This window comes from Marmota flaviventris, chromosome 15 (assembly GCF_047511675.1).
Source record: "Marmota flaviventris isolate mMarFla1 chromosome 15, mMarFla1.hap1, whole genome shotgun sequence".
Taxonomy (NCBI): domain Eukaryota; kingdom Metazoa; phylum Chordata; class Mammalia; order Rodentia; family Sciuridae; genus Marmota; species Marmota flaviventris.
This window is the reverse complement of record NC_092512.1, coordinates 56,147,367-56,167,922: the sequence shown is the minus strand read 5'-3', so window position 1 is coordinate 56,167,922 and position 20,556 is coordinate 56,147,367.

The following is a 20,556-nucleotide window of genomic DNA, read 5'->3' as shown; positions in this document are numbered from 1 at the left end:
CAGAAATTGTGATACTTCAATCATCAAGGATGGGTCTAGAGGAATCATTACAGGTGGGTCTAGAGTCTGGTACAAGTTTTAAAATCCACAAGTATGAAATCATGAATTTAAAATCAAGACGACCATAATAAGGTCATATAAGCAAAAAAGAAGGAAGAAAAATTGAATGAGGGTGGGCAAGCAAAGACTAATAGGAGGCAAAGAGAAAGGGATGGAGGTAGATATCAGCTATATAATCTGATTCTTAGATATTATAAATTTGGGGCAGTGATCCACTTCAGTTTAAGAGAGTTAAGAAAACCAGATCATCTGAAGGAAACCACTTTCCCACTGTGGTGCAGGAACACTGTGCTAGGCAGAATAATGGCACTAATCGTCATAACCTGAGAATGTGTTACCTTTCAAAGCAAAAGAGACTTGGCAGATGTGATGAAGTTTAAGGATTTAAAGGTTAGGAAAATATCCTATATTATCTCATTATATACAATCTAATACATGAGGTCTTAAAAGCTGAGAACTTTTTGCAGCTGTAGTCAAAGAGAGATGGCAATGTGAGAGGGATCTGATTCTCTGTTGCTGATTTCAGGATGTAGAGGCCATGTGAAAAAAATTGAAGCTTCTAGAAGTTAAAGGTCACCAGTTGACAGTCAGCTAGAAAGCAAAGATCTTTATTCTAATACTAACTTCTACTATATGATGAGGAGGACACAGAGTATCTCTGGAGCTTCCGGATAGGAATCCAGCCTGACAATACATTGATTTTTCAACCTGCTGAGACCCATACTGAACATCTGATCTACAGAAATATGAGGTAATAGATTTATATAATTTAGGTCACAAAATTTGTGGTGATTTGTTACAGCAGCAAGAAAAACTAGTATAGGGACTATTGTGAAAGTTCTTTTACTGAGAAATTCAAGTAATTTGCTTAATGGGAATTTTAGGAAAAAATATTGAAAATATTTAGAGGTATATAATTAAATATTAGATTTCAAAAAAATGTGTGGTAATTTCTTTTTAAGTGCCTTGCATTCTTTTATAAAATTATATAGAGGTTCAAAACCTCAAACCATATGTGTTAAAACAGAAATTATGTAATATGTAAAATGTGAGACAATTAGATCTAATTTGACAATTAGTTTGACAATTAGTCCTAATTTTTTTAATATATTAAAAACTATATTTTTGTAGAAATTATACCACAAACACTTTGCTTTTTGTAAATCAGGTATGAATTTTTTTCTATTTTCACAGGAATTGACAAAATAAAAATTGATTAACCTCTTGACTTCTAGCCCACTATTTAAATATAGAAATCTTCTAGAAATAAGTTAGTCTTACCCAGGGGTAGAGTCCATTTCACTTGATGTCTTGAAAACTGCTCAAGAGAATGGAGTTAGAGAAACCAGAAAACACAATAAAAAACAGACAACAAAAGCACCTGTTCTCCGCACCTTTTGTGATTTCATAGCACAGATGAGTTCCAGTCCATCTCATTTCCATTTTTGTCCTACATACCCACTGGTCTGGGAAAATTGTTCCCGGCAGGAGGAATGAAAGCAAATAGAACTTACTGCTCTTTGCTCATGTGCAGAAGAGATCTTTCCCAGAATTTCCTTTTGGCAAAAACAGATCTTTCAATTTACACAAAAGTGACTGTGTTTTTCCTTTTACATGTACCCTTTTGATTTACATTCTTCCGTATTGACTCACTTCTTCCTGGCGTGTTAAAAATCATTCCTCAAATTCGACAATGACTGAGTCCTTTCTGGCTCTTCTTCAGGCTGTGTTTCTTCATGACCACACTCTCTAAATCAAAGCTTGTTGCAATCCCAACATGGACCTAAAGAATGGGGCTCATGCTGGGTGGTCTCTGTGAACCTATTCTCTTTAAATATGAGGGAAGTAAAAACTTATTTCTTGCATAAGCCCTTGTACAGAATTTTAGTACCTAAAATATTTTAAGATAGCACATTTTTTTTTGGTTAAGGAAATTAAATGTGTCAAAAATGGAGTATTCTAGTGCTGGGGCTGTAGCTCAGTGGTAGAGTGCTCGCCTCATATATGGAGGGCACTGGGTTCGATCCTCAGCACCACATAAAAATAAAATAAAGGTATTGTGTCCCTCTACAACTAAAAAAAATTTTCAAAAAATGGAGTATTCTAGATAGGAAAATTGTCACTTTTAAGAATAGTGAATGAGGACAATTAGTTTAAAACTATCAAAATATATTCAGTAAATTTTGTATATTTAAACTAGAAGATAGAAGAATGCAAAATAAAATAAGGACTATGTTTTGGAACTAACCTTTGATGTGGATATATGTTCTGTAACCTATTGATCTGTGAACTTGTACTTAAACTTGAATTTATTGTTGCTATTGTCCCCATCTGTAAAAGGGGAATTTGTGACCCTCGTATTACAAGGCAGATGTTGTAACGATTAAAACACAATCATTCCTAATACATTGAACAACTGGTGTTCATCTTTTATGTCTGCTGAGGGTGGGAATTATGTCTTCCCATTTCATTTTTTTTTTCATTTGAAACACAGCCCTCTGGTAGACATGCAAAAGATATGTATTGAATAACTGAACAAGAGGGGCAGTGTGAATAATCTAGAATATCAGATAATTGGAATGAATGTATTCCTAGTGGGGGAAGTTTATGTGTGGCTTTCCATGGAATGAGAATTACATGATTCATGGTTAGCCAATATTTGCAATTAGATTGCATGCCATGGGAACACACAGGTTGAGCTGAAAGCCACCCAAGACCTTGCTGAACAATTAAGGGGCAACTGGCCTGGGACTAACAACCCTTATAAAAATTAAATAGAAGTCAATAACAATGCCAGTCCCTTTATATTAATTCCTTTTTTTAACACTATAATCAATGGAACCAGTCTGACATCTATGTAATATTATAGTACATTAAGAGCTTATCATTAAATGATTTCCCTTTTGGTATATCCAAACATAGTGACCATATCTGGTAGGGCAGTTTGGCACAGTTTGAGATTTTTATTATATGTCGACAAAAAATCTCTGATCTGAAAGCCTGGGAAAATACCTTAAAACCAGAATGAGTGAAGATTTATTGGAATGATGGCTTCAATTTATACTAGCTCTCATAATTCTACAATTGGCTATTAACTTATTTAAAATCCTTTAGTGAGAATATCTTTGAGTGAAATCTTGGAGATGTTTTACTAAATAAGGATAGTACCCTAAGAACAAGAAACATCATTACCAGTAATCAGGAAATGGCTTGTTTTGAAAATAATGTGTTATTACTAGTGTACTATTTTTAATGTACTTTTTACAACTAATCTGGCTTTGCTGTGGGTTGCATTCAACCAAAAATGACTCATAGAATTTCAAGACCATATGTATTAGGATAGTCAATTTAATTTAAATAAAATACTTGTTTTTAAATGGTATGTTTAATCTTTCTTCTACAAGGGTTTATTTTAACCTTAGAATTGTCTCATGTTTTAGTGAATCAGTTTTGTCAGAGAATGAATATGAAACCACTCTTAGCATTATTAATATATTTACATTGATGCACATTATCTGAATCATCAAAATACGCATAACTTTTAAGGAACCTATTATTTGTTTGTTTGCAATAATTTAAGAAAATAATATCATGTATCACTGTGAGTGCCTTCTATGAATGAGAAAAAAGTCAAAGACATATGATGGAAACATTTCTATTCCTGATAGCAGAAACTTAGTTAATTTAAGCAAGTTAACAAAGAACCTAGCTTGTGATTTTGTAGTAACCAATATGGCCAATAAGAGAATCTATATTTTAAAAAACAGAGCAAACAGGTTTATTTAATTAAATTTATTCATGAGCTATGTTATAATGACTGGAACACTAAAGAAATTAATTAATATAAAATAATATAAAAGGAGTTAATATTATACTATTGCATTGTTTTAAACAATATTAGCTCAAATAATATATGTAACAATGTGTTAAAGATTTGGGATAAGGAAAGCTAAAGGGAAATAGGTCTGCCTCCAGATGACTCAGTGGTTCAGGTAGAGTTATAGTTCTCAGACCGAGTCCAGAAAGTTAGTTAAGATGGGGGAAAGGGTAAAGAGGAGATTTAGAATGCAATATTAAAAGAAAATATGCCTTTTAATTCACCACATATTAGTTCAAATCTCAGTTCCTCTGATTTCTTACAGCATGGGATTGGAGACCTATTAAAGCCTGTTTTCTCATTTGAAAAATGTTGATAATAATGCCTGTCTCTGATGGTTAATGTAAATATTAATATAGATAACATGTACAGAACACCCAACACAATACTCAATAAGTAATAACTTCTAGCTACAGAGCTATAGCATTCTACACTTTGTGTGTGTGTGCATTTGTGATTAGACATTGTCTTTGGGCTGGTGGTCTCTACTCTCTAGGAATTTATATTTTCAGTGGATGACAGGATTTGTATATAAGTAATGGCAATTAAGTATGAAGTATGCAGTGAAAGACAGAAGTAAAGAACTCAGCTCAGAGGGGTAAGAGGAACCTGAACAGAGAAGGAAACACTTAATACTTACATTTCATAATTAATAATACAAGGTAGGTGTCCCTCTTAGTCTGCTGAGGCTGCCATAACAAAACACCATGAGCTGGGTTGTATAAATAACAGGATTTATTCCTTAGAGTTCTGGAGACTGGAAGTCTGAGATCAGAGTGAATGCATGGTCAGATTCTAGTGACGATTTGGATTGCAAATGGCCATAGTCTCACTGTCTTCACATGGCCTTTCTTCCCTGTGTAACATATGAAGAAAAAGAGAAATCTCTCCCTTTTCTTTATGGACATCAGTGCTACCAAATTAAGACCCCAACCTTATAAGTGCATTTAACTTATTATCTTCTGAAAACCTAACTCCAAATAAAGTCATGTTTGGGGTTCAGGCTTTACCCTCTGAATAAGGAACACAATATTTGTCAGTCTATAACTGCTTCAAGTCAAGAAGACCCCAATGTTTAAAGACTAAGGGATGATGCATGACGAATCAATCAAGAAAGTCTGACCAAAAGGAACCAGAAGCTCAAACATATAGTCCAGTCGTCCAGAAATTTTCCACTAGAATTGAAATTCTTCACAGTATGTTAAGAATTTTTCTGGCCAGGCACAGTGGTACATGCCTGTAATCCCAGTGGCTCAGGAGGCTGAGGTAAGAGGATCAAAGTTCAAAGCCAATCTCAGCAAAAGCAAGGCACTAAGCAACTCAGTGAGACCCTGTCTCTAAATAAAATACAAAATAGGGCTGAGGATGTGGCTCAGTGGTTGAGGACTCCTGAGTTCAATCCCGGGTACCCCAAAAAATAAAAAAGAATTTTTCTTAGACTGGGATATTTTGCATATGTTTAGGGCAAAAGACAGTCTCTGTGGTGGTCTGCAGCATTTTGGTGTAGCTCAATGAGAACATGTGCCTGAAAAAAATGGTGATAGAAAGGGATGATAGAGGAGTTGGAAGAACTATGATTCCATACATTTTTAATTCTCTCACAGAGTCTGATATACTAGGAAAAGTTCAATATATTTCAGTTTATTTGACTTGTTGGAAAAATCCAGATATGTAAAAATAAACTTGGATTTTTGCACAATGATAATAAAATCAAAATATCTGTTGCTATTCCTGGAAAGGTGAAGTATTTGTTAGACTATGTAAATTACCTACTCTACAGAAGCTCATAAATGTTCAACTCAATGAAGAGTGAATGTAAATACAGGGATGAGGTAAAAATTCCATTTCTATTTCCTCTTCTGTATATGTAGAAGGACTCATTGTGCCACTGTTCTCGCAGTTTGATTTCATCCATACCACTGTGTATGGCCTCGTGGGATCTGGACAGAAGTGGTAAAATCCCTTCCAGACCTGGCTGTCTGAACCTCAAACTCTGTCTTTGCTGTTGCAGGTGACCCCTGATGTGGAGACCACATGTTCCAGATTGTGAAGTTAGAGGAGGTCCACCTATAAGAAGGAAATCTTACAGGTTCAATGAGTAGGTTTGCTTATTCTAACACATTATCCTTTTCATGAGAGAAGGAACTTATTTTCTCTTTTGCTTTATATATTTTTTTTAGTTTCAGTTTTTGAAAATCCTAGCTCCAACCTACTAAATTTATTTAATTACCCCAAGTGGGTCATGATCTGTAGTTTGAAAAACACCCCTTTAAAGAATGCCAGAGATCAGATAAGGTAATGGGATGCTTGCCATTAAAACAGATGGATTGAATTAGATTTGCAAAGACTTTGGGGCTATGGTTCAGACTAATCACAATTAGATGGTTCCATTGTCTTCATAGGTAGCTAAAATCTGACCCCAGTCTCCTCATTGATTGGTAACAATGGGAACCAACTCTAGAGACTTGTCTTTTTCAAAATGAGGCAAACACTATTAATATGACATAAATATTAATGATTCACTCCATCGAATGCACAAAGAAAAGAGAGACCAATTTTAAAATGATTATGTTTCTTTTCGTCTTGCTGTGTGGTGTGATGGACTGCCTTATTGTATTTCATTTTCACTTACTGTCTTCTTTGTTCTAGGGTTCCCAACCTTCCTCTTCATAGCCAGGGCTTCCTGGAGTCCCTGGCTATGGAGCACACCCTATCTACCTGTCCAACTTCTTGTCCTCCTTGTATTTGAATCCTCTGAGAAAAACTCAGCTAGTTAGGTATTGAACTCTAGATTACTCAAATACATAAGCTCTAACAGAGGTTGTTTTTGATTATTTGTTTATTTGGGGGAAATATGTTGCTCAAGAAAGAGGGTATTGAGTCTTGGAGAGACAGCAGACCTCTGTCACTTCTTAGGTTTAGATTAGTTTTTGCTCAGCCTTCCATCTTTCAAGTTTCAGATTATTTTAAACACCTTAGGAGACTTTTCGTCTACTCTGTCTCTACTTGAACTTTCAGGAGGGAGGGCTTGATGACAAGGAGCCAGGCAAGCTTTCCGCTGATAAGAACTTTTATTTAATTTTTTTTCATTAAAACATCTTGATATTTTAATGTGACATATAGGAGCAAATTTAAAACAGATTCAGAGCTACCTTCTTCACAGGTTAAAACCCTCTGATGTTACTTACTATGGGGGAAAAATGATTAGTAAACGTGGGAGCCAACATAGCTGAAAGCATGTGGTCATGCTCTTATATGAAGATTTCACATTGTGTGCACTTGCAGAGCAGGAATAGAAAATTTCTTCCAGTAAGAAAGCATATAAAATTCACAAAGTGCTAGATAATAAGCAAAAGGTACAGAAACTACTTAAACATACTATTGCCGTTTATAACCCAGCAGAGTCTATCAAGAATGGAATTGATACATTTATGTCACACATTTAAGGATAGGAAAACAGACAGAAATCATGGTAAGGCTTAAAGTGCAATATTTAGGAAACTTATTCTACCGACAATAAATTAATCAGAACCGCTAGCTCCTAACTTGATTATGAAGAGTTATTATTATTGAAGGGCACTGTTAATTAATATGAACTAGAAACAAAGATAAAAAGGTTATTGTAGCCACAATGACTGCTGATACTTATGAAGTGGAGAGCATCAAAGTTATAAAGAAGTGGGAATTATCTAAAGCACAAAACCATGAACATCTATGGTGTTTCCACTGGGCCAAGCAAGTGGGAAAAGAACTAAATGTTCCTAAATGCCCTGCCAAATGCATTGGGCAGTTTTCCTTTTACTTAAGTGGGAAACCATCAAAGAACTTATAAAGCAGTGAAGAGGCATGATTAGTTTGGATTGGAGGCAAGGACTTTAGAGATTGTGACAATTTACACTGGGGAAGAGAAGTAGAAATGGAGAGTAGTAGATAGAATGGATGTATAAGACAATCAAATACAGAATTAAAACGACTTAAAGACCAGCTGAATGCAAGAGTGAGGGAGAAAAAGAAATCAAGAAGGAATCATAAGTTTCCTTGCATTGAGGCCAAATATATGGTGATACAATTAAAAGAACTTAGTAAAGAAATGGATTTGGGGATAATGAAAACCAGTTAAGTTTTTAACCTGTTGGGTCTTTGTAAAGGATCAATGAGTTCAGATTTTATAAAGTAAATTAGACAAAAGCTATTGAAGAGTAACATCATGGAATAAAAAAAAGTTGCAAAAAATAAAATTTATTGCATATAAGTATATAACTTTTAAGAAAAACTAAATTAAGAACAATGAATCATTAAGAAGCTAGTGATGTTGACTTGGCAATAGCTATAGAAAGACTGAGGAAGAAATTATCGAGGGGAGAGTTGAAATCAAGTCATGTAAGGTACACAGGTTTCCTCACTTTTATGACAACTTATAAGAGACACCCCTCCCCTTTCTCAGCTAGATGTGCTGACATATGCCTAGAGTCCCAGCTACTTGGAGGCTTAGGAGGGAGGATCACATGAGCCTAAGATTTGGGGCTAGCCTGGGCAACATAGCAAGACTTCAACTAAATAAATAAATAAATGACTAACACAAAAAGAAGGTTGACTTCTTGAAATAAAATAAAGCTTAAAAGACATTTAGGAGAAAACATGGCAAGTGAAACTTATGGGGAAACTGACTGAACATTATGAAGAGATATAAGCTCTTACAGGTGGATCCAGTCCAATATTGGGGCTCAACACTTAGCATGCAGAGTGTTGCCACTCTGCCCCTTAACTCAGCTTCCTTTTGCAAGCCTGAAGGTGTGGGTGGTGGTGCTGGAGGGACAGTAGGCCAGCCAAGGGTGACTAACTAGATGTGAGTAAAGAAAGACAACCATGTTTGTTTCCCTTCAAGTATATAAAAGGCTCTCTGGAAGAAAGAAGATTGCACTTTTTCTAATGGCTTTAAAAAACGGAATTATGGCCAGGGAACAATGATTTTAAAATGACGAGTAAACATTTTAAGTAAATAAAACTGCTGAAAAACATGACTGTTTTTTGTTTTGTATTGTTTTTGGTGGGGGGAGACAGTTAAATCAATTATTGGAAATAATAAAATGGAGTTTGGAGACCTAATTGATGAAGACTTTATAGATACATTCCTCAAAAACTTCTTTAAAGTCTGTGATTTTATGAGTAGTTGCCAAATAACTATTATGGCTAAGATAAGAGCTAGCTGTGGAATAGAAGAGGCAGTTCTTGGTGAAAAAAAAATATTCCTTCAAATACAAAGACTCAGGAAAAAAATAGAAAAGCTGAGAAAATATTGAGTTCTTGTTTACTACAGTTAAACTATGACTTTACCATAGAAAAAACTAGATTCAGATTAAAAATTTTACTTGAACTGATGATTATATTCTAGGATAAAGAGCCATGGATGAAATCCCGATTGATCTTTGGCTAAAGTGCCCTCATTCCCTGAGTTTTGCAATGTAGAGAATTGGATAGCAAGTGCTATCCAGTTGGATGGAATTGTGTTGATTTGACATACATTACATGTAGGATATCATTCTTATTTTAAAGTGTAGGTCCACTACCTATGATTTGACTTTCTAAATATATGTACAGGTATGAAATATCTTTATTTTACATGAAGTAAAAATGTAAGGGTAACAATATAAATTCTTTGTTTTAATTTAATGCTAAATTGGCAACAAATTTAAGAAAAATAAACTTTGTTTTTTGTAAACAATGTAATTGATAAAAATCGAGTATTTGGAAAATGCTGAAAGAAAATGGAAAAAAAGAGCTCATTCAGAAGGACAAAGAGGAGCCCAATGTGGCACACACCTGTAATCCCAGGAGCTCCTGAGGCTGAGGCAGGAGCACAAGTTCAAAGCCAGCCTCAGTAATTTAGCGAGGTCCTGAGCAACTTAGTGAGACCCTGTCTCAAAATAAAATATAATAAGGGCTGGGGATATGGCTCAGTAGTTAAGTGTCCCTGCATTTAATCCCTGGTACCAGAAAAAAAGACAAAGAGGAAACTGAGGCAGTAGGTTAACTAAAAGCTCATGTTGCTCCTATGTTTTCAAAGGAAAAGTGAAAGATGTAGAAGATAAAGATCCTATTTCTTGACTCAAGATGCTGTTGAACACATCCATTCTCCAACTCATGGTTCTCACTGGAATTTAGAGATAGGTTCTAATGTATCAGAGAAACTGAGAGTAATTACTTTTTGCAAGAACATCCTTAGGGAGTCTAGCAGTTATATAAACAAATACCTATTTTTCCTGTTTCTGAAAATAACAATTTAATCAGGTTTGTTAGAAATAGAAGGAAATGAACATTGGAAAGATCATAGGAACTCATGAACTCATTGAAACTTAAATACCTTTTTATTTCAAAAGAAGATATCTCAATTTATGGGAAATCCATTTATCAATATTCATTTATAGAATGCTTCTGATAGGTGCTCAAGGTAAATACAGTAGCAGCAGCAACAATCAAACAATGCCCTTGTCCCCCAAAGTCACTGATTTTGGCCTGATCAAATAAACTATCTCCCTAAAACAATATTTCAATTCAAGTGGCATTTGTTGAGTGACCTAGATATGTACATATTTTTGGTAAACGAACTTATTGAATTTATAATAGTACCATTGATCCTTTTTTTAAAAAAATTTTTTCTTTAGTAGTAAATGGACACAATACCTTTATTATTTTATTTATTTATGTGGTATTGAGGATTAAACACAGTGCCCATGCATGCAAGACAAGCATGCTACCACTGAGCCACAACCCCAGCCCTCCACCATTTTTTTTAACTTTTTTTAAAAAAAAATTTAAATTTATTTGTTTTTATGTGATGCTGAGGATCGAACCCAGGACCTAATTAGTGTTAGAGTCTGTAAACAAGTCAGGATGGCGCCTGGCATTTTGCCAGAGAAATGTTAGAGTCTGTAAACAAGTCTGGATGGCGCCTGGCAAAATGCCAGAGGGAGTGGTTTGTGAAGTAACACCAGGGAGCCATTAAGTGTGGAGATTTCTTATTGGTTGACTGATGTATCTAGTTTATGCTAATTAAGATAAGCTGTGTGGAATGTATAAACACTGCTCCTGTCCTACAATAAATGGCTCCTACTCCTGCTGTATCAATCTACACAAGTTGTTCGTCACCCCCCGGTTATTTTGCTGCAGCCGGACTGCGGCAAATTAGTACAAGGCAAGTGCTCTATCACTGAGCCACAACCCCAGCCCAACTATCACTGATTCTTAATTGAAAATACTATATGACAACATGCAGCAGAAAAACAAAACTAATATTTGCTATCTTGGTGGAAACCTTTCATAGTTTATTGCCACTTGTAGACTATAGTCTAAAATTAAGTTCAGTATTAAGAGAGATTATTTTAACAGTTATCTATTGCTGTATAACAAATTACCATGTGAGGTTAGGGCCTTGCTTGTCAGTTTCCAGAGCTTTAAATGTTGAGATATCAAGGTAGTACTCATTAAAGTAGTTGTTCATCAGAACTTTGCTATATTATACTTTAGAAAAATGAAAAAATTAACTACATTTTGTCCCTTCGGTCCCTAAGCAACATTGCCCATAGGTGTGTCTAACAGTGTCTTCTTGACAGTATCTCTTATCTTTGGCTGGCAGTATCTCCATCACAGGATGTGATGGCTAATCTCACATATGAAATTGGCTGGGCCACAGGATGCCCAGATATTTGGACAAACATTATACTAGGTGTTCCTTTGAGGATTTTTTTTTTTTTTTTTAGAAGAAATTGACATTTGAATTCTTGGACTTTGAGTAAAGCAGACACACAAACCCACAATGTGTGTTATGGGTCTCTTCATCCAATCAGTTGATGACATGAATAGAATAAAAAGACTGGCCTACCAGCCTATCCTGCAGCTTTTGAACTTTGCAACTTTCAAAATTGCATGAACCAGTTCCTAAAAATAAAATAAATATTTTTATTATAATGATATTATAATAAAAAATGTTTGATTTCTCTGGAGAGCCCTAATTAATATCCAGGATCATGCTTATTCCATGACAGTGGGCAGGGTAAATGGGAGGACACTATGTCTTCCTTTTTATCATCCTTATCTCAGCCCCAGAGTATAAATCTGTCCCTCCACTTTCAGTTCTCAAAGCACTTCAAGGAACTCAATATAACCTTTGCCTAAGATGTATACCATAAATTCCTCTCATATACACATATGAATGCTAGGAGTGCACATAACTTTGTAACATACATATTTTACATAAATTATTTTCCTCATTTCTGATTGTATTCCTATGATACATTCTAAGAAGTGGAAATCTTGGGTCAAAAGCTGAGTTGTTTAAGGCTTTTCATTTATAGTGGCAAATTGCTTTCTTCAAGTGTATCATTACTGGGCTTTCATCAACAATGAATATTCATATTCACATGGAGTATTGTTATTCTAATTAGCATTTCTTTGATTGCTAGCCAAGGGGAACATATTTATATGTTTATTAGCCATTTTTAATTCATTTTCTGAGAATTCTTTTCATGTATTTACTCATTCTTTTTTGATGGAAAAGTGTGGGTTAAGGACATACCCCTTTATCTTTATAAAACTGTAAAATATTTTTCTCATTTTGTTATTTATTTTTTCTAAAAGAATTACATATTTATCTTAGAAAATGTGAAAAATGCAGAAAATCATGTATAAGGAAATAAAAATTACTCAAGTCTTCCAGATATAGCAACATTTTGCTGCAAATTCTTCTAGTCTTTTCTTACAGATTTATATAGATGCTTTAATATTTTGTGTTCACAAAAATAGAAAGATATCTTAAATTCTGTTTAAAACCAATTTTTAATTTTTACTGAATGATAAACACTACCATGATATTAAATATTCTTTATTTATTCTTTAGCCTATCTCCTATAGGAGATTTTTGGTTATTGCCAGTTTTTTTACCATAGTAAACAGAGATGAATATCCTGCTAAATAAATCTCTCCATACATTAGTAATGTTATAGAATTGCAATTTCTTCTAGGAAAGGAGCCATATTTTAAAGTTCCTGATATACATAACAAATATGCTTTCAAAAACAGCTTATAATTGTAAAGTAGCTTAAGAAGATTCTAATTTCTCTAAACTCCAAACAATACTTGGTATTATTGATATTAAAAACAGCCACACCAGAAAATAATTTGGCTGATATGTAAGTTAAAATGAACACCTCTGATGTTTTATTTTCCTAGATATTTACTCTTCTATTTTTTCAACTAATAATTATCAAGTACCACCAGAGACCAGGCACTCTGATGACTTTTAAGAAATAACATTTTCCCTTTTTGAATCATTATCTCCATTTCATGGATCAAAAGAAACTCTTGATAGGAGTTGTTGCTCCCAAGTCCCCAAGTATCACAAAAATACCTCATATCTCTCCAATTTATCAATTATAATTCAGTTACTTAGAACATTTTGTCTATCCAGTTTCTGCTCTAATATAGCTACTATTCTGAAAAATAGTTACACCTAAGTAATATTTTCAATTTTTCTTTCTTAGACATTTCTGATTTTTGTCAAGCTCAGTGTAATGTAGAAGGTCTGGCTAAGCCAGTTGAACAATGTACCTCTGGGAGAAACTGTGAAATAAAATTGCAGGATGGTTTGGTTTTGTAGGAAGGGAGTGGATTTCAAGTGAGAAATCCCTTAGTTCTCACACTTGCTGTGTATCCTTGGGCAAATCACTTAGTTGCCTCTTTTGGAAGTGTGGCTTATAACACTTATCTCACAGAATACAAAGTTCTAGAAGAGTACCAGCCACTGGGTATAACTAAGGATTTTTGGATTGTTTCAGTCAAAATCTTCTTCTATTTTTATTTGTCCCTTTAACAGCCTGGCCTAGAGTGCTCCTTTGTACCTCCAGAGGCATCCCAGTTTTCACTACCAGTCTTGGAAAAGGTCTGAATTTGGGATTATCAACCAATTTTTTCTTCTCTGGGTGATGCCTTATGTCATTATGAACCTTCCTTTACCCTGCCTTTTCACTAAACCCTTCTGTGATTGGACCCTGCTTTCCAAATTGATAATTAGTTTTCAGGAAAATTGTGAGCTCCTTAAGGACAAAAAATATAATTTTATCTATTTTGTATCCTTTGTGCTCACAGAGCTCTGTGTCTGGCACACTGTAGGTCCCTGATGATTATCTTTGATGACTATTCATCTGAACTTAAATACTAGGGGCTCATTTGTTAAATCTCAAGAATATGCTTTCTTTTCGTTTTCCTTTTTAAATCTCTTCACCTGAAGGTAGTCTACAAATGTTAACCACTATACTCAAATGGCATTGTCCTTGAGAGGCTTCTACAGGTCTCTGATGAAATAAGACAGTTGTTTCTTATTGCCTTCCAAGTGCTTTATCTATTTATTCTCATGCTCTTCTTCTATGGAAGACTCTGATCTCTTATTTATCTTCACATTCCTAATGTCCAACACAGGAAAATGTTCAATAATCATGTGTCTGAATAGAATACGAACGGAGGCTGGGCTTCATCAGTCATATGGACTTAAATCTCAGTCCTAATAAAGGAGAAGCCAGCTTAAAGTAAACTTCTTGGGTAGTAAGAAAAAAAGAGGGTAGACAACATGTGATAATTGGGGAGTGAGGATGAGGAAATTGATTTGTTTGGTATTTTTCTAGTTTATAGATATATGTGTACAAGCCACCTTTTGGCCTTCCATGGCTGACTCTAATCATTTCCTGTCACTGGGAGTGACAGTACATTTCAGGTACTTTATTGCAATATAGATTATACTACTTTCCATTGTTGTATGAATTCTAGGCACTGTGGCAGTCTCAGGTGTAGATACTTAGCACTTTTGAAACACATCTGAAAATCTCTGATTAAAAATGGCCCTCTGAGACAAGTCCATGGGCATTTCTTAGGTAGCTCCTCAAAGGAAATATGTGGGTATCAAAAACTACAAAAGAGGAAGAAGTATATATAAGGAGGAGCTTCAGAATCTTACCGATTATCTTGAAAATCTGTCACTTCACCCATGCAATACCTCATAACTTTATACTATTAGTAAATTTAATTATCATGCTTTTTAATTCAACCTGTCAATCCAATAATTGAGATATTCTTAAAAAGACTGAACTTTAATTCCTAAGGCTTTTAGGAGAGATTTAATATTTTATTGTCAGCATTTCCAAGAAATTTTCATTCATCACAAATGGTCTTAAACCATCACTGAGTCTGCAGGCTCTTTGCCCCTTTCATCTCCATATTTTAGACTTAAATACCTATTTTCAATTTCTCATTTGTGAAACACTGGACAAAACTAAACTCAAGTGTTGGTGGAGGTAATTTATCTGGGGATAACTCTCAGGAGTCCACCATTAACTGAAAGACAGACATTTCCTGAGTTTCCCCAGCCCTCTGCCTTCCTCCCTCATTCTTAGGTTGTAAAGAATGAAAATAAATATTATTGAAGAAAAAGGATTTAGATTTGGATTTTTTTCTCTTAACATTTTTGCTATGACCCCAGAAAAAGGAATGATTGTTTTCAGACATCGAGGAATATGTTGGCTTTGAACTTTTCTACCAGTTATCCATCCATGTGTGGAATCCACACATAAAGGGAAGAAAGGGAGACTGATTTCTTAATTAAAAAAAATAAAAACTGATGAGACAGCAAATGATATTCAATCCTATTAAAGAGACTAAGCACAGACCTTAGAAAAAGTCCTCACATTCCTTGCATTGGGATTGTGTGATATGGTTCTACAATTCAGGGAGATTGGAAATTACAGAACATCTGCAATGAAATTGGTTTTCTGTGGAAAACTGATGAATCACTTACTGCCAATGACTAGAAGGAAAAGCACTTGTTTATGTCCTTATGTAATGAATTTTTATGAGGTGAAGTTTGCTGTTTATAAAAAATACACTTTAAGCTGCTGTAGATGTAAAATAATAGAATTCTGAATTCAGAGCAATGCATTACTGCAAAGACAGTCACCAGCAGAATATTATTTGCTTACAAAACACCAAAACAGAGCTATTACTTCTATAATGGAATTAAAAAAAAAAACAAACACTCATCTACCCAGTTGGGTTCTAGAAGAAAAAGTATTTAAAGAGACAGAGCTGAAATTGACAGCTCCAAAATTGCATGTATTTTCAAAGTAAAGTTATTAATTCTCTTATAGTGGTCCTGAATTCCAACTGTTTTCCCTCAACACAAGAACACCATGGAGCACTTAAAATGAAAAATGGCACTCCTAAGACAACACTAAAAACTGGGGGTTCTGGCCTCTCCACATAAGTCTCATCAGCTTCTCTGCTCAATATTCACCAGGACCTTGAGATTCAGGCCTCAAACTTTCTTCCCTCTTGGGTTTAAAGCATCTATATTGTACCAGTCAGTTTTAGTGAGTCAATCCTCAACAAGCTCACTGTTGTCTAAGAGACTCATCTAGTTCAAATTGATGCTACACCTGAGAAGGAAAAGCTACAGTGTTGGTCTTCAGAGAATTTTTCCTTTATATTTGGTCTGAAGCTAAGTATTTTAAAATCAATTAATAATAACTTTCATTAGCATATTATTGTGGTATATTTTTGTTGATTAAAATGGCACCCTTACAAATTGAAAGGAATTTGGTTGTTAGAAAGGGGTTATTTCTTTAGTGAGCTGTCTTCCAGGGAACCACCTTGACTACCTCCAAGACCAGGAAAGTCACTAGCTACAGTCATTTAGAATTATGACTATTTAGATAAAGTCTTAGCTAAATTTCAAGCTTGCATTATCTCTTCTTGGCAAACAAACTATAAAAATATCTCAAAATTGTAAGAATTTTTGTGTCTATATCTGCAAAGAAGGAAAAATTCCAAGTCAGACCCTGTGTTTTGATTATTAGTTGAGGAAATAGTCATTTTACAGGGTTAGCATTTGCAGGTGTTCTGATCTGGTATATTGTAGGTATTTTAAAGTAAATAAACTGCATTTGTTTGCAAATATTGACATTTATTCACAAATACTATATAAGTACTTTTGGAGAAGCAATGGGAACTGTTACTTTTTCTTTTTGCCTATGTACTTTCCAGTTTTTAAAAAATATGCATTCTAATTTAAAAATACGCATTTTAAAAATATGTATGGAGTCTGATATTGGGCATCCAACCACTGAGCCACATCCCCAGCCCTACTTTGTATTTCATTTAGAGACAGGGTCTCACTGAGTTGTTTAGCACCTCACTTTTGCAGAGGCTACCTTTGAACTTGAAATCCTCCTGCCTCAGCTTCCCAAGATGCTGGGATTACAGGCATGTGCCATCACGCCTAGCAAGAGACATTATATTTTTGTTGAGATATATACATACTTGTCTCATTGTTAAGAGTATATTGTACTTAATTTGGTATTCTCCTTTCACATATTCTATTGTGAGCAACTCAGTTAAAAATTTAAATATTTTTGCATAAAATTTTTTATCATGGTACTTATGTAACATTGATCAACTATTTATTCCTTTATTGTTGGTTCACATGTTTATGATAAACACTATTGTGTAGAACATCTGTTCAGTGATTCTGCATGCACAGTTCTTATCATTTCCTTCAGATTGATTCTTGAGATTAATGGATATAAACATGTCCACATCAACCTGATTTTGAAAATCAGTTTTACTTAACCTAATGTGTAAGTTATGTTTTATTGGCTCTGAGATTTTAGAAAAGGTACAAATTAAACCTATTAAGAAAAATAAGTTATGTGACTATTAAAAATGAGGAAGGTGTACTACCTGAGTAACACTGTATCTTTGGACCTCATGGACTCAGGGGGGACTTAGTTTAATCTTGCTTGACTTGTTATAGTTGCCAGAATAGGAACTCAATGCAGGGTTCAGTGAAGGGCACTGTATAAAATAGTGCTTATTTTTAAATTAAAAAAAAAAAAAAATAAATCACAAGTTTTCCTTTTTTTTTTCTCTTGAGAATAGGAAATAAATCTCCATACTGCTTTCCATATTGGCTGCACCAATTTGCAGTCCCACCAGCAGTGTGTGAGTGTACCTTTTCCCCCACATCCTCATCAATACTTATTGCTTGTATTCTTAATAGCTGCCATTCTAACTGAAGTGAGATAAAATCTTAAGAGTGGTTTTGATTTGCATTTCTCTAATTGCTAGTGATGATGAACATTTTTCCATGTATTTGTTGATTGATTGATTGTACATCTTCTGAGAAGTGTCATTTCAGGTCCTTGGCCCATTTATTGATTGGGTTATTTGTTTTTCTGGTGTTTAGCTTTTTTAGATCTTTATATACTCTAGAGATTAGTGCTCTATCTGATGTGTGAGGGGTAAAGATTTGCTCCCCAAGATGTAGGCTCTCTATTCACCTCACAGACTGTTTCTTTTTCCGAGAAGCTTTTTAGTTTGATTCTTGACTTATTGATTCTTGATTTTAATTCTTACGCCACAGGAGTCTTATTAAGGAAGTTGGGGACTTAAAAACAGCATTATTACAGGGACACAGCCACATCAATGTTTATAGCAGCACAATTCACAATAGCTAAACTGTGGAACCAACCTAGGTGCCCTTGAGTAGATGAATGGATAAAAAAAATGGGGCATATTTACACAATGAAATATTACTCAGCAATAAATGAATAAAATCATGGCATTTGCAGATAAATGGATGGAGTTAGAGAAGATAATGCTAAGTGAAGTTAGCCAATCCCCAAAACCAAATGTCGAATGTTTTCTTTGAAATAAGGAGGCTGATTCATAGTGGGATAGGGAGCGGGAGCATGGGAGGAATAGACAAACTCTAGATAGGGCAGAGGGGTTGGAGGGAAAGGAGGGGGCTTGGGGTTATTAATGATGGTGGAATGTGATGATCATTATTATCCAAAGTACAGGTATGAAGACACAAATTGGTATGAATATACTGTGTTTACAATCAGAGATATGAAACATTGTGATCTTTATGTATATTAAGAATTGTAATACATTCCAGTGTCATATATAAATAATAATAAAAAAAGAATTTCACAGGAATCAGGAGTCAGTGTATGAGACATAATTTTAACCAGGGTTTATGGACCAAGATGGTCTAGGTTTACATCTTTACTTTTACCAGCTCTATGAATCTGGGCATGTTATTTAACTTCTTTATAACTAAGTTACCTCATAATAATCCATACTACTTAATTTCGAATGTATTAGTTTATAGAACCTAAAAAAAAGGAAATAAAGAGATTACCTGGGAAAATGAAGGAAATTTCTCCTGTTACATGATTTGCATTTCTTTGAAGATAAAGGACAAGAAAGCAAAATACTTATTTGTGGTTATGAACATAAACATACACTACATACTAGGTTTGTATAAATATTTGCTACATAGTAAGTTTAGTTCCTGAGAACCTAAGACCATGGATTCTATGGACAATAGGACCAATTGGTTTGAGTAGAAAGTATGTTTTATGTTGCTAAAAATATCCTTTTTTAATACAGAAACATGTCACTTACTGAGTGCTATTAGGAAAAACAGCTTTTGGTTAAAAGGTAATGTTCCAAATGATTAAATCAAGTTTTTGTTTTTAAGTGCTAGTATATTTTGGAGGCTTTCTTAAATATAGCAATACTTATTTTCCTGCCTTCTTAACCAAATTATAAAGAAAATGGGGTAGCTTTTATTGATGAGACAAGGTCATTAAAAACTACAATTATACAGTCCTCAGAGCCTTTTTATTCCTACTCTTTTACTAGATTACAGTCTTTAATTTTTTTTTTAAATTTGATACCAAGTAGCCCATAATTGTTATTATAAATAGGCTTTTTATAAAATAGATTTTTCTCCTTCCTTTTATTAATTATTTTTACTCTGTTGGTGAGAGTTCATTAATATTCAAAATAAAGCAGTCTTTAAATATGATCTTGAGAACTCTGCCAAGTGTATGAACTTTGGTGTATGGAATCTATGAAAATCTACTGAAGTTAATTAAGTACTTCTACTGCTGAAGTACTACAAACCTAATAGAAAGGACAATCATGGCTCATACTGGCTACTCTTCCCTATAATCTTTGATCTGGTTTTCTTACTTATATTTATAACTCCTCACAAATTACCCAGATATCCTGGAAAAATGTAAAATTTTATCAACTCACTTCTTTGCTTATAATCTTTATACTGCTTCTTCATACTTGGAAATAAATCGAGATTTTTCTTTTCCTCAAGGTCTGCATGGCCTTCCATGACCTTTCACCTCACCTGTCCTTCTTTTACTCATGTTAATTTCTTTCCATTTCTTAAGCGCATAAAAGACTTTCATCTCAGAAGTTGGGCACCTGCCATTCTTTATCCTAATACTCTTCTTCTTGGCTTTCTCCCCATCTCCTTAGGTCTTTTTTAAATTTCATCTTACAGAGGACTTTCATACATGCAATTTAATTTAATAAAAATATCATTTTTTTTAAAAACAGTAACATGTCACTTATTGCGTGCATGCTATTAGGAAAAACATCTTTTGGTTAAAAGGTAATGTTCCAGGTGCTGAGATTGTGGCTCAATAGAATGTTTGCCTAGCGTGTGTGAGGCACTGGGTTCAATCCTCAGCACTACATTAAAAAAATAAATA